Here is a 14,911-nt window from a genome sequence, read left to right as displayed (position 1 = left end):
TTTTTTATATCTCCTATATTATAGGAAAAATGTGAATATAAAGACAGTTTATTACAGAGATGGCATCCAGTTACTAACCAAAATGGAAGAAAAGGAGAGAAATTTGTTACAGGTATAAGTGTCCTGGATGCTAAAATAAATACCATACAACCAGTTGGCTTAAACAATGGAAATTTAATGTTCCACAGTTTTGAGCCTAGGAAAAGCCCAAAATCAGGGTGTCTGCAAGGCAATGCTTTCTCCCCCAAAATCGTGTCATTCTGGGGCTGGCTACCAATATTTGGTTTTTCTGTTCTGTGGCAAAGCACATAGAAGCATCTTCTCCTTTCTCTTCTGGGTTCCATTGTGAACAGCTTATGGCTATTCCCTATGGCTTCTTTTTCAGGGTCTAGTTTCCTTTGCTTTTAAGGACTCCAGCTATATCAGATTAAGGCCCACCCTCATTAAGTTTGGATACACCTTAACTAATAATATCCTCAAAGGTCATATTTACAAATGGGTTCACACCCACTGAATCATGGTTAGGGACATGAACACATCTTTTGTGGGGAGCATGATTCAATCACAAACATTGCATTAATATTATTTTTATACACTGTGCCCTTAAACTACATCTCTTACTATTAATAGGATACATGTATCATTCAGTGGACCTCTCAGATCCATCCTATAAAACAACATATACAGAAGCAGAGGCTCTGCAAATAGTAAACACAGACACACTCATCCTGTTGGCAATTAAGTCAATACCTGGAAGGAGGTAAGGTTGTGACTATAGCTAGAATCAAATATATTTAGAAGTATGAAATAAGATAGGTGAGGAAAATATGGTAATTAATTAGAAAACCAAAAGGATAACAAATGGTTCTTAACTGATATCTGCCTAGAAAAAGACCAATAGAATCCCTACTTAATATACATATGTATACTTATTGGTTCTTAACTTCTTGGACAGTGGCTCAATAACAGTGGTAGGCAGCCTGTGCCAGTTTGAATTTGTTGTGCACCCCAGAAAAGCCATGACCTTTAGTCCTCTTTCAATATTGTTGGGTGGTATCATTTTTATTGTTTCCATGGAGATGTGACCCACCCACTTGTGGGTGGTAACTTTTGATTAGATGGTTTCAATGGGGATGTGTCTCCACCCATTCAAAGTGAGGTTTATTACTGGAGCCCTTTAAGAGGGAACCATTTTGGAAAAAGCTTTAGAACCAACAGAGCCACCAGAACCAGCAGAGCCAACTGAATGGACAGAGCCCTGGGGAAGCCATTGAAGATTCCCGGAGAGAAGCTTACAGACATTGCTATGTGCCTTTCCAGGTAACAGAGAAAACCTGAATATCACTGGCCTTCTTGAACCAAGGTATCCTTCCTTGGATGCCTTAACTTAGACATTTTCATAGCCTTGCCTTAGTTTGGACATTTTCACAGCCTTAGAACTTTAAACTTGCAACTTATTAAATTGCCCTTTTTAAAAGCCATCCCAGGGTGGTGTAGTGGTGGAACAGTGGCAGAATTCTCACCTGCCATGCTGGGGACCCTGGTTTGGTTCCTGGTGCCTGTCCATGTATTAAAAAAAAAAAAAAGCCATTCCATTTCTTGTATATTGCATTCTGGCAGCTTACTAACTAGAACAGCACTCTTTAAAATGGCTCCTAATTATTCCCACCTCCTGGTATTCATATCCTTCTGTAGTCCCCTCCTTTTGATGAGGGCTAGATCCAGGAATTGGCATAGAATAAACATAGTAAACAAGAGTGATGGGGTATCATTTCTGAGATTAGTTTAAAAGCTGATTTCTGCCTTATTTCCTCTCCCCCTCTCCCCACCCTTTCTGCTCTTGCACTGGGGGTTAGCAAACTTCCATGTTGTGAGTGGCCCAATGTGAGACCCATTTGGCAAGGAAGTGATATTTCTGGCCCAAAGCTAGCAAGGACTTGAGGTCTGCCAAGAGTCACATAAATGATCTTAGAAGTGGCTCTTCTCCCAGTTTAATCTTGATATTACAGCCCTGCCCTACACCTTGATTGCATTTTTGTAAGAGACTGTTTTGTTTGCAAGCTTTTGGAATGCAATATACCAGAGCTGGAAGGGCTTTTTAAATGGGGAATTTAATAAGTTAAAAATTCACAGTTCTAAGCCTATAAAAATGTCCAAACTAAGACATCCAGGTATACATACCTTAATTCAAGGAAGGCCAATGGGTCAGGAACACCTCTCTCAGCTGGGTAGTCATGGCTGGCATCTGCTGGTCCCTTGTTCCTGTGCTCCATTGTTTTCAGCCTCTGTTCTTTTAGGGTTCCTCACTTTGTTTCTCCAGGGCTGGCTTTCACTCTTGGCTTCTCTTTGCTCTCTCCATGTTCTGGCTTGCTTAACGTCCATGGTGATACATGCTGGACTCCAGGCACCTCCGAACATCTGTGTCTCTGTTCTCCAAGTGTTGGCATCTGTGTGAGCTCTGCTCTGAAGTTTCTGTCAGCACTGTCATTTCTGTAGGCTCTGCTCTGTTTACTCTAAGCTCTCTCCAAAATGTTGCCTCTTTTAAAGGACTCCAGTAAACTAGTCAAGACCCGCTTAGAATGGTAGAATGGTTGGAGTCATATCTTGTACTGGTTTGAAATGATGTATGCCCCTAGAAAAGCCACATTTTAATCAAAATCCCATTTCATAAAGGTAGAATAATCCCTATTCAATACTGTATTTATGAAACTGTAATCAGATCATCTCCCTGGATGATGTAATTTAGTCGAGTGGTTGTTAAACTGGATTAGGTGATGACATGTCTCCACCCATTTGGGTGGGTCTTGATTGGTTTACTGGAGTCCTATAAAAGAGGAAACATTTTGGAGAATGGGAGATTCAGAGAAAGAGAAAGCAGAGAATGCTGCAGCACCACAAAACAGAGAGTCCATCAGCCATCACTTTGGAGATGAAGAAGGAAAACACCTCCCGGGGAGTTTCATGAAACAGGAAGCCAGGAGAGAAAGCTAGCAGATGATGCCCTGTTTGCCATGTGCCCTTCCAGCCAAGAGAGAAGCCCTGACTGCATTCACCATGTGCCTTCTCACATGAGGGAGAAACCCTGAACTTCATCAGCTTTCTTGAACCAAGGTTATCTTTCCCTGGATGGATGCCTTAGATTGGACATTTCTATAGACTTGTTTTAATTGGGACATTTTCTCAGCCTTAGAACTGTAAACTAGCAACTCCTTAAATTCCCCCTTTTAAAAGCCATTCTGTTTCTGGTATATTGCATTCCGGCAGCTAGCAAACTAGAACGCATCTCCATCTTATCAAGTGGTCACACCCACAATTGGACAAGCTACATCTCCGTGGAGAGAATCTAATCAAATGTTATTTCCCTACAATATTGAATCAGAATTAAAAGAAACAGCTGCCTCCACAAGATTAAAACATGGCTTTCAGGATTAAAACATGGCATTTTGCAAGATTAAAACATGACTTTTTGGATTAAAACATGGCTTTTCTGGTGTATGTAATAATTTCAAACTGGCATATTGATGTTGCTTTGTATCCTTTCACTGAAAAAAATTATATTATAATGACTATATTATCAGTCGTGTGAGTCTTCCTAGAGATCACTAGACAGGGGGTTGGTTTCAGGGACCCCTGAAACAGGCTGATATACAGGGGAAAACAATCAATAGAAATTGTCCCAGGAAGCCCAGACATTGGACCTACCTGATAAAATAATTTAAATTAACTATTTTAAATGTGTTCAAAGAATTAAATGAAACCATCTCTAATGAATAAAAGAAAGCATGGTATGGTTTTCACCAAAAATTAATATCAATCAAAAGACAGGAAGTATATAAAAGAAACAAATATAAATTTCAACTTGTAAAATGCAATAACTGAAATGAAAAATTCCCTAGAGGGGCTGGTTCAATACCAGGTTTGAGCAGACAGAAAAAAGAATTAGTGAACTTGAAGATAGGTGTGCCAGTTTGAAAGGATGTATATACCCTAGAAAGCCATGTTTTAATCCTAATCCCATTTTGTAAGGCAGCCATTTCTTCTAATCCCTATTCAGTACTATAGGTTGAAAACTTTAATTAAATTATCTCCATGGGATGTAACTCACTCAAGAGTGGGTGTTAAACTGGATTAGGTGGAGATATGTCTCCAACCCATTCCAGGTGGGTCTTGATTACTTGACTGGAATCCTATAAAAGAGGAAGCATTTTTGGAGAAAGCTGGAAATTCAAAGAGAGCATAGAACAACAGACCCATGAGAAAATCACAACAGAGAATGCCTCAGAACCACGAAGCAGAGTCCACCAGCCACGGACTTTCGGAGATGAAGAAGGAAAATGCCTCCAGGGAGCTGGAGAGGAAGGTAGCAGATGACATCGTGTTTGCCCTGTGCCCTTCCAACCAAGAGATAATCCCTGACTGTGTTTACTGTGTGCCTTTCCACTTGAGAGATAAGTCCTGAACTTCATAGGCCTACTTAAATCAGTGTATCTTTCCCTGGATGCCTTAGATTGGACATTTCTACAGACTTGCTTTAACTGGGACATTTCCACAGCCTAAAAACTGATAATTTGCAACTTATTAAATTCCCCTTTTTAAAAGCTGTTCCATTTCTGGTATATTACATTCTGGCTGCTAGCAAACTAAAACAATAAGCCAATTCAGGTTATCCAGTAGGAGGAATATAAAGAAAAAACAATGAAGAAAAGTGAACGGAGCCTCTGAGACTTGTGGGGCAACTTCAGGGGCACCAACATACATATAATCATGTCCCAGAAGGAAAGGAGAGAGACAAGGAGACAAAATAACATTTGAAGAAATAAATGCCAAAAATGTCCCAAATTTGATGACAAACATTAATTTTCATATCAAAGATGTTCCATGAATGACACATATGTTAAAGTGAAATTGATCTACAACTTGACCTGTCAAAAGACAAGGAATATTGAAAACAGCAACAAAGAAGCAATACAGCATACAAGGGATCCTCAATAAGATTAACAGCCAATTTCTCATCAGAAACCATGGAGGCCAGAAGGCAATGGTATGGATATGCAAAGTTCTGAAAGGTAAAAACTGCCAATCAAAAATTCTATATCTGCAAAGCTGTCATGCAAAAATGAAAAGAGATATTGTGACATTCCCAGATAAACAAAGTCTGAGAAAATACATTTAAGTGGATTGTCCTACAAGAGAAACTAAAGAGTGTCAATTAAGCTGAAATGAAAGAACACTAGACAGTACCTTGAATCCAGATGAAAAAATAAAAGTACCAGTAAAACTTATATATGTAGATATAAATTTAGTATAAATGCATTTTAACCCCTTCTCTATCCTGTTTGATTTAAAAGAAAATAACATAAAGTAGTTGGGGACACTGGCTCTTGTCCAAACTCCTATGTATGTGATCTTTTATGCCTGACTGTATGGCCACACTTGTTTTGCATAGCTGCATTCCTAGCACAGGTGCCTTCATTTTGGTGATGCATTGGAGGCCCTTGAATAAGGCCTTAATTGGGTGCCTCTTCTGAGAGTTCCTTGTTGGGGATATTAGAGAAAGCTTGAAGACACTTTTCTCCACTCTGACTCAGTATTTAGTACTTTTCCACTCCTAGCTCTTTTTCCTTTCCCTTCCTTCACTCACTGGTCAATAAAGTGGCAGGAGCATTTTATTCAAGGCTCCTGTTTTAGTTTGTTAAAGATGCTGGAATGCAATATACCAGTAACAGAAAGGCTTTTAAAAAGGTAATTTAGTAAGTTGAAGTTTACAGTCCTAAGGCCATGAATATGTCCAAACTAAGGCACCACAAGAGGTTACCTTCACTCAAGAAAGGCTGATACCATCTGGAACACCTCTGCCAGCTGGGAAGGCACATGGCTGATATCTGCTAGCTTTTTCTTCTCATTTCATAAGGCTTCCCTGGGGGTGTTTTCCTTCCATGTCATCAAAGATTTCTGGCTGTGTGGGCTCTGTCAGCACTAAAGCTTTTTTCTAAACTTGTTCCCTCTTAAAGGACTCAAGTAAGCAACCCCACCTTGAGTGGGTGGAGACACATCTCTAAAGAAGCCACCTAATCAAAACCCAATACAGTGGGTCACATCTCCATGGAAACAATAAAAAAGATCCCATCCAGCAATATCAAATGGGAATTAAAGAACATGGCTTTTCTGGAGTATACAACAGTTTCAAACCAGCACATTCCACTCTCTAGACTCCCCCCCCAAAAAAACATGTTCTTTCCATATAAAAAATATATTCATTCTATAACAATATCAGAAAGCCTTAAGCCATTTCAGTAACAATGCAAATGTAATACAAAGTCAGAAACAGTAAAAAAAAAAAAAAAACTCATCAAAATCAGCTACAGGCATGGTCTGTCCTAAGGCAAAATTCTCCTCTGATTCTGGACCTGTAAAAACTCAGAACAATTATCTGTTACCAATATACAAAGAAGGGACAGTCATAGGATATGTATTTCCATAGGGAAAAACTGGAAGGAGCATAGGAATGTTCAGACCCAAACATAGGAGTCACCAGACGCAAACAGTTCCAAAATCCTACATGACAAAACTCCATTAGATTTCAAAATCTGAGAGTTATTCACCCTCCAGTCTTTAGAAAATGGCAGTACCACCCTTTTCAAGGGCATACGCAGTGGCCTGGATCTCTCCAAAGGCTGGGGTGAGAATTGCAAACTTGAAGGACATTGGGAGACCACTTTTTCTTGGCTCCAACCTCTCTAACACATCATGGCAACACCTGGGCTCCCTGCCATATCCAGGCCACAAATTCAATCCCTCATAGAAATGTCATAGCAGCAGGGCTTTCCTAGTCCCCAAGGAACATGATCCACCCTTTCTGAGGCCTGGGGCACTGAAACTCCTGCCCTCTGCCTTCAGGGAAAACTCACCCTCTCCAAGTGCATGGATGGGTCCATTCTCCTGGCCCAAGGTTTCCTGGCTTCAGACCTTAGCTTCCATGATTCTGCCTTTGAAATCACTTTTCCTTCAATCTGTCCCTTTTCTGTCTCTTTTAGTCCAGACTGGCAGTAGTTCTGTTTGTACAGATCCAACAACACTCTTGATTTTCTAAGTAGTATGCAGGGATCATAATCATCAGACAATAGGATCTTCTACAAGTCCTTTTTGGATAACTCCATTTCCATTCCTGACTTTTTCTGAAATGGCTGGTTCTGTGTTTGGTTAAATTCTCATGTGGGGCACTACTTTCTGGAGTCTCCCTTTCTGGAAGCACCATTTCCAGAACACTAATTTCTGGCTTCTTTATACCCAAGAGTTCAGGTCTCAGCTTATCTCTTTCCTGTTACATTTCACTATAAGCTGTAAGGAGAAACCAGACTGCACTTTCCACATCTAATTTGGAAATCTCTTCTGCTAAATATCCAAGTTCATAGCTTTTACAATCTGCCTTCCATCCAAAACCTGTAGTCAATTTTGCTAAATTTGCCACTTTAAAACAAAGATCACCTTCCATCCAGTTTGGAATAACACATGCATCATTTCTGTCTAAGGCCTTAACAGAGGTATCTTTAGATTCCACATTACTACCAACAGTCTCTTCAAAGCATTCTAGGCCTTCTCTATCAAGATCCTCACTACTTTTCCAGAATCTTCCCCTTATCCATTTAAAAAACTGTTCCAACAGGTTTCATATTTGTAAACCACAACAACACCACACTTCTCCAGTACCAAAATTTGTTTTAGTTTGTAAAAGCTGCTGGAATCCAATATGCCATTAGCAGAACAGCTTTTAAGAAGGGAATTTATAAAGTTGCATGTTTACAGTTCTAAGGCCATAGATATGTCCATATTAAGGCACCAACAAGAGGTTACCTTCACTCAAGAAAGGCTGATACCATCTGGAATACCTGTCAGCTGGAAAGGCATATGACTGATGTCTGCTGGGGTCTCTGGCTTCTGGACACCTCTCCTAGCTGGGAAGGCATTTGGCAATGTCTGTTAGCTTTTCTCATTTCATAAGGCTTCCCTGGGGGATTTTTCCTTCTGCACCTCCAAAGACCTCTGACTGTGTGGTCTCTGTTGGCACAAGCTTTTTCCAAAATGATTCCCTCTTAAAGGACTCAAGTATGCAACCCCACCTTGAATGCGTAGATACCATCTCCATAGAAACCACCTAATCAAAACCCAGCAGGGTGGGTCATATCTCCATGGAAACAATAAAAAGATCCCACTCAGAAATATTGAATGAGGATTAAAGAACATGGCTTTTCTGGGGTACACAATAGTTTCAGACTGGCCCACCTCATTAAACAATGAAACCCCCACATCTGTACTGATTCACCTGACCTCACCTGACACCATTCCATGGGGGAAAATGGAACAGTAAAGGAGCCAGAACTTTCTCCTTTTTTTTCTTTTTGCATGGGCAGGCACCAGAAAATGAACCTGGATCTCCAGCATGGCAGGCCAGAACTCTGCCTGCTAAGCCACTGTGGCCCACCCAGAATTTTCTCCTATTAGCCTCTTGCTTATACTATCATAGTAAGTAAATAAAGCTTCAGTTACTTTCATTTTAATTTTTTGTTAATCAACCACTCTGACACCTGGCATTTCAGTTCTTTCCAACTCAGCTCACCCCAATACTCATAAGTCTGTGTTGATCAGCACACTATGTATAAAGATGTAAATTGTATGTCAATATCAGCAAAAGTAGGTGACAAAGACAGATCTTTATAGGAGCAAAGCATGTTAATGAACTAGATTTTTATAAATTGACATGCTAATGATAATCCTCAGTACAACCACTAGAAAAATAATCCAAACATAGAAAGGAAAAGAAACAGCATGGAAATAAAATGGTACACTTATTTAAATAAGTAAAAATGCATATTTAACATAAAAGAGTGCAGTAATATAGAAAAAGGACAAAAGCCATAATACACACATAAAACAAAGATCCAAATGACAAGTTTAAATTCTAACTTATAATTAAATTAAATGGAAATAAATTAAGCTCTTCAGTTAAGAGGCAGAGATTGGTGTATGTATAAAAATATATGATAATAGTATATACTTTCTACAAGACATGTTTTCAATTCAAAGGGATAAGTGGGTTGAAAGTAAATGTATTGGAAATATGTATCCAGCAAACAGTAAAGAGTGTTGGAGTGGCTTTCTTAATATCACACAAAATAGACTTTAGACAAACCTTTAATAGAAACAAAAAATAACACTTTAGAAATTTTAAAGGCTCAATCCCTTAAGGAGATAATAATAATAAAAATATATGTACTTAACAAGAGAACCCTAGAATACATGAGAGAAAAACTGACAATTGAAAGGAGAAGTAATCAATGATAACAATAATGGTTGGATATTCCAATACTTCCAATAATAGAAAGGGCAACTAGGCACAAAATTAAAAAATATATACAAGACTTTGAACAACATGGTAAACCAGTTGGCCCTATTTATATAGAGACCTCCACCTAAGACAGCAAAATACACACATTTCTTAAGTGCATGTATAATATTCTCTAAGTAAGACCACATATTATGTCATAAAACAGGTGTCAATATATTTAAGGGGATTTAAATCATAAAAGTATGTTCTCTGAATAATTAAATTAGAAATCGGTAACAAAAGGAAATTTGGGATAGTCACAAATATGTGGAAATTCAACAACACACACCAAATAACTATGGGTCAAAGGTAAAATCCCAAGGGATATTAGAAAATACTTTGATATAAGTGAAAATAAAAATAGAACTTACCGAACTTATGGGATGCAGCAGATGCAGTGCTTGGTGGGAAATTTAAAGCCACAAGTCCTATATTAAAAAGAATAAAGGGCTCAAGTCAATTACTTGACCTCCCAACTTAACAAACTGGAAAAAGAAGAGAAAACTAAACCCAAAACAGTCAGAATGAAGGAAATAATAAAGATTAGAGTGGAAATAACTGATACAAAGAAAAGAAAATCAACAAAACCTAAAGTTAGTTCTTTGAAAAGATAAAGAAAATTGACAAACCTTTAGCTAGACACAACAAGAAAAAAGAAGATTAAAATTACCAAAGTCAAGATTGAAAGAGGGAACACTAATGCCTACCCTATAGAAACAAAATGTATTATAAGGAATGCTATGAACAATTGTATGCCAAAATTAAATAACCTAGATGAAGTTAACAAATCCTAGGGGGAAAAAACTATCAAAACAGACTCAAGAGGAAATATAAAATCTGAATATACCTATAAAAAGTAATGTGGTTAAATTACTAATTTAAAAAACTGCCACAAAGGAAACCCCAGGGCATGATTTCTTCACTGCTGAATTCTAACAAATGTTTATTAAAGAATTAGCACCAACCTTTTACAAACTCTTCCAAAACATAGGAGGAAAAGTCAAATGTCCAGCTCACTGTATATGACCATACCCTGATTCCAAAGTCAGACAAATACATCACAAGAAAAGAAAACTAAAGACCAATATCCTTTATAAATATAGATGTAAAAATCTGCAATAAAATACTTGCAAACCAAATTCAGCAAAATGTAAAAGGGATTATACACCATAACCAAGTAGGATCTATCCTTGGAATGAAAGGTTGGTTCAACAAATGAAAACCAATTAATATAATAAAACACCATATTAATAATAGGGGAAAATGTGCAATAATCTCACTAGACACAAAAAGCAGTTGACAAATTCTAACATCCTTTCATGATTAAAAAACAACAAACTAGAACAAGATAAAACTTAATCTGATAAAGGACAGCTATGAGAAAAAACAGATAATTTAGCACTTAATATCAAAAGAATGGACTCTTTCCTCCAAGGTTCTATCCAGGGCAATCAGTGGGTAGGGTGGATGGGGAGAGGAAGAAATGCCATACAGACTAGAAGGAAGAAATAAAGCTATCTTCATTTGCATATTACATGATCTTGAATATAGGAAATCAAGCAGTATGCACTGAAAAACTATTAGATCTAAAAAACAGGTTCATCAAAGTTGCAAGGTATAATATCAATATATAGGAATTAATTGTATTTCTATAAGCTAGCAATGACTAATCTGAAAAACGTTAAGAAGGCAATTCCATTTGTTATAGTATCAAAAATTAAAATGCTTAGGAATAAATTTAACGAAAGTAGTGTAAGACTTGTACACTGAATACTATAAAAAATCACTGAAAGAAATTTTAGAATTCCTAAATCAATGGAAAAAAGTCTCATGTTAATGGATTTGAGCACTTTATATTGTTAAGATGGGTGGCTTCCCCTAATTGATCTATAGATTCAATGAATTCCTATCAAAATTCCAGTTGTCCTATCTGCAGAAATTGAGGTGTCACTTAAATTCATATGTAAATGGAGGAGACCCAGTAGCATTCCCCAAATCCCAAACAAGGACAGAGCTGGAGGTTTCACACTTCTGATTTTGAAATTTCCTTCAAAGTTATAATAAGCATGGTTATTAGCTACTGACATAAGGATAGATATCTAGATCAGTGAGATAGAATTGAGAGTTGAGAAATAAACTCATACCTCTATCATCAATTGATTTTTTTATAGACATTCAAAATTTTATTTAACTTTAAGTGTACTGGTGTTTGTTCAAACTGCTCACGTAAATCTATTCCATGCAAAAGGGAAATCTAAAGTACCTCTAGCAGTGCTAGCACAGTTGGTATGGCCTATCATACAAAGATCTTCCACTAGAGTCTGCAAAACTTGAAATGTAGTTAAACCATTGTATTACTTAGGGTTCTCTAGAGAAACAGAACCAAACATTCACGAATATAAAGTTTATAAAAGTGTCTCACGTGATGGTGGGAACGCAGGGCAGGCTGTGAAGCCAACAATTCCGATGGAGGATCTGGATGAACTCCACAGGAGAAGCTCGCCAGCTAAAGCAGGAAGAAGCCTGTTTCTTCTGAATCCTCCTTAAAAAGCTTTCAGTGATTAGACTGAGCTTCACTCATTGCAGAAGACACTCCCACTGGCTGATTACAAATGGAATCAGCTGTGGATGCAGCTGATGTGATCATGATTTAATTTTATGAAATGTCCTCATTGCAACAGACAGGCCAGCACTTGCCCAACCAGAAAACAGGTCCCACCACTTGGCCAAGCTGACACATGAACCTGACCATGGCAACCATTAATTAGATGTTTTTATTCTTAAGACCACAAGAGATTTTCAAAATCACTTTGATTTTTAAAACCAATCAAGTATCACTCATAACAGGGAAGATCATTTAGCTGATTTCTGACAACAGTGTTATGTTATCACTGAATGTAATTTATAATAACTGGTTAAAGGCATAATGAAGACCTTAGGATAGAGACTCTTCAGAAATAAAGTAAGTACATCCTGTGCAGGAGTCACCTGGCTGTTCCCAGGGAAGTCATGTGCTCCAGACCTCCTCCATTGCTTATTCTTTACTGTGGTAATAAGGCCTGAGAACTGAGATGACAATATTTGAACTTGGCCAAGTTTTATCAGGAGATTAGCAATGGAGGTATTGTGAGGTACTAATAGGTGAGTCAAAATCTAAATACTAAACATGATGATGAGCCTATTTATATTGCCTTCAATTTATTAAAGTTATTCTATATGTCCTGGTTTTTCATAAGATAGTTGTGAGAATTAAATGAAAAAAACTATGTGACAGCTGTCAGGCCTCAGAAAAAGAACTTTTAAAATGGAGACCATGAGCTAGGGGCCCCTCAGCTTCTTTCCCTCAGCTTCTTCTGCAGAGCCTGATGTTTGAGAGACAGAGCAGTGTGTCAGAACACCAGGAACAAATCAAATCATGTTAACAAGTCCCCTTCCAATCAAGGGATGACACACCACCTAGTAGGCACCCTCCCCTCCTGGCATCACTGTACCTTTAAAACAGCTCCCAGAACAAAGAATGGGAGCCATTTTCTCTTTCCTTTCACTGGCTCCCCAGGTAAAAACCATTTTCAGGTTCCTATTTGCTTTCTCCCTTTCACTTTCCCACCTACCTTCTCCCTGCTTCCTCACCTCAATAAATCTGTTAAATTTTAACTTGCTGTCCTGTGTGGATTCCTTAATGACTCCATGCCTAACAACAGCCTTGTCCAGTGTCTGGGTATCAGTAAATAGGATTCCTTCCTCCTCCTCCTCCTCCTCCTCCTCCTCCTCCTCCTCTAAACAAATAAAGGAGGAGGAGGAGGGGGAGGAGGGGGAGGAGGAGGAGGAGGAGGAGGGGAGGAGGAGGAGGAGGAGGAGGAAGGAATCCTATTTACTGATACCCAGACACTGGACAAGGCTGTTGTTAGGCATGGAGTCATTAAGGACTCCTCCTCCTCCTCCTCCTCCTCCTCCTCCTCCTCCCCCTCCTCCCCCTCCTCCTCCTCCCCCTCCTCCCCCTCCTCCTCCTCCCCCTCCTCCCCCTCCTCCTCCTCCCCCTCCTCCCCCTCCTCCTCCTCCCCCTCCTCCTCCTCTTCCTAAACAAATAAAGTTAGTCCTTGAACTTGGGAGATACTTTATAAATCAACATCCTTGTCAGCATTGATTCTGAATTGCTCCCAAGAGAACTTTCTTTTGTAAAATAAACACTTTATACTGTTTGAAGTACACATGAGGTTTCATTTTTGTTCAGTGTTTTCTGTATTTTTTATTGAGAAAAGTTATTTCTGAGGTATGAAACACCAGAAGATATCCATAGGAAAAACATGTTAAATGTTTTTTTGAAACTGATGATACAAAGGAAGGCTTGAAAAGATTTCTTGTTTAGGAGACAGGTGAAGGCCAACACAGCATCTGGGGGTAACTGCTCTAATTATTACTTTAAAAAGTAAAGTTACAAAATTACATTCAAGGGCATAAGATAAAGTACTACTTTAGAGCCAGAATGACTTAACAGTTAGGTGAAATAGGAAGAGGAAATGGACTTAAGTATAATTTGAATTGAGACAATGATCCATCAGTCCTCAATGCTTCTGTTACATGATTATCTTGAACCATATCGTTTCCTTTTTTTCTCTACAATGTCTTCATTGAAATCACAAAGAACTATTCTCATAAAACTAAATAATAGCTATCATTTTGTTGGTATTCAAAGTTTCAATTCAGTAGCTATCAGGATCTTGAATAAATGTGAGGCCTTTCATTTTGCCATCATCTGGTTTCTTCACAAATTTGATTTGTTATTCACATTGCTTAGAAGTGCCATGTACATCAGGAACAGAAATTCCAATATGACCAAATCCTCAAGCATTGGAAATGCTATTGTGGTAACTCTGAGTTGCATCATCTTCAGTATCTCAATTGTCTGTCAGCTCAAGAGCAGCTTTTCTGGAGAATACCAATGCTTCTTTTTCATCTTAATCTTTGAGGATATGATTTTTATCTTCATAAGCCAAGAAATAGAATGAAAAATTTCATACTGCGAAAAATCCAATTTCTGAAGTAGCATCATTCCAAGAATTCTAGTAGAAAATTCTAATGACTTCTTAGGATCTTTAATTTGTAGCATGTCTACAGCAATAGAAAATCCTTGGTGCTGGGGTCCGCAATGGAGCAGCAACTGAGGGCAGCATTGTCCATAATGCTGTGGGCTACAGTTCTGCCATAGCCTCACTGCTGTATCTTAAAGAAGTGGAGTTGGGAACCAAGAAGCTACCAGCATCCCTCCCCGCCCCTTGCTACTGCCTTTACTAGCCTGATCAATTGACTTTTTTGTTTTTATAAATAAAGTTTTATTGGAACAAAGTTACACTCATGTATGTATGTCTGTGGCTCTTAGCACTACAGCAGCAGAGCTGACCAGACACAACAGAGACACATGGCCTGCAAATCATAACATACTTACTATCTGGCTTTTTACAGAAAAATTCTGCTAACCTTTGAACTAGAATACAAAAATCAGTTAGCAAAGAATACTTCAACTTTTTTAAA

General features: G+C 38.3%; 1 pseudogene; it reads right to left on the bottom strand.

The window, feature by feature from the left end:
- Positions 1 to 14,040: 14,040 nt before the first annotated feature.
- Positions 14,041 to 14,560, bottom strand: LOC143658373 (lactoylglutathione lyase pseudogene; annotated as a pseudogene).
- Between the last annotated feature and the right edge of the window lie 351 nt (positions 14,561 to 14,911).

This window comes from Tamandua tetradactyla, chromosome 16 (genome assembly GCF_023851605.1).
Source record: "Tamandua tetradactyla isolate mTamTet1 chromosome 16, mTamTet1.pri, whole genome shotgun sequence".
Lineage (NCBI taxonomy): Eukaryota > Metazoa > Chordata > Mammalia > Pilosa > Myrmecophagidae > Tamandua > Tamandua tetradactyla.
Note: the sequence above shows the minus strand (reverse complement) of the source record. Positions and strands in the feature narration are given on the sequence as shown.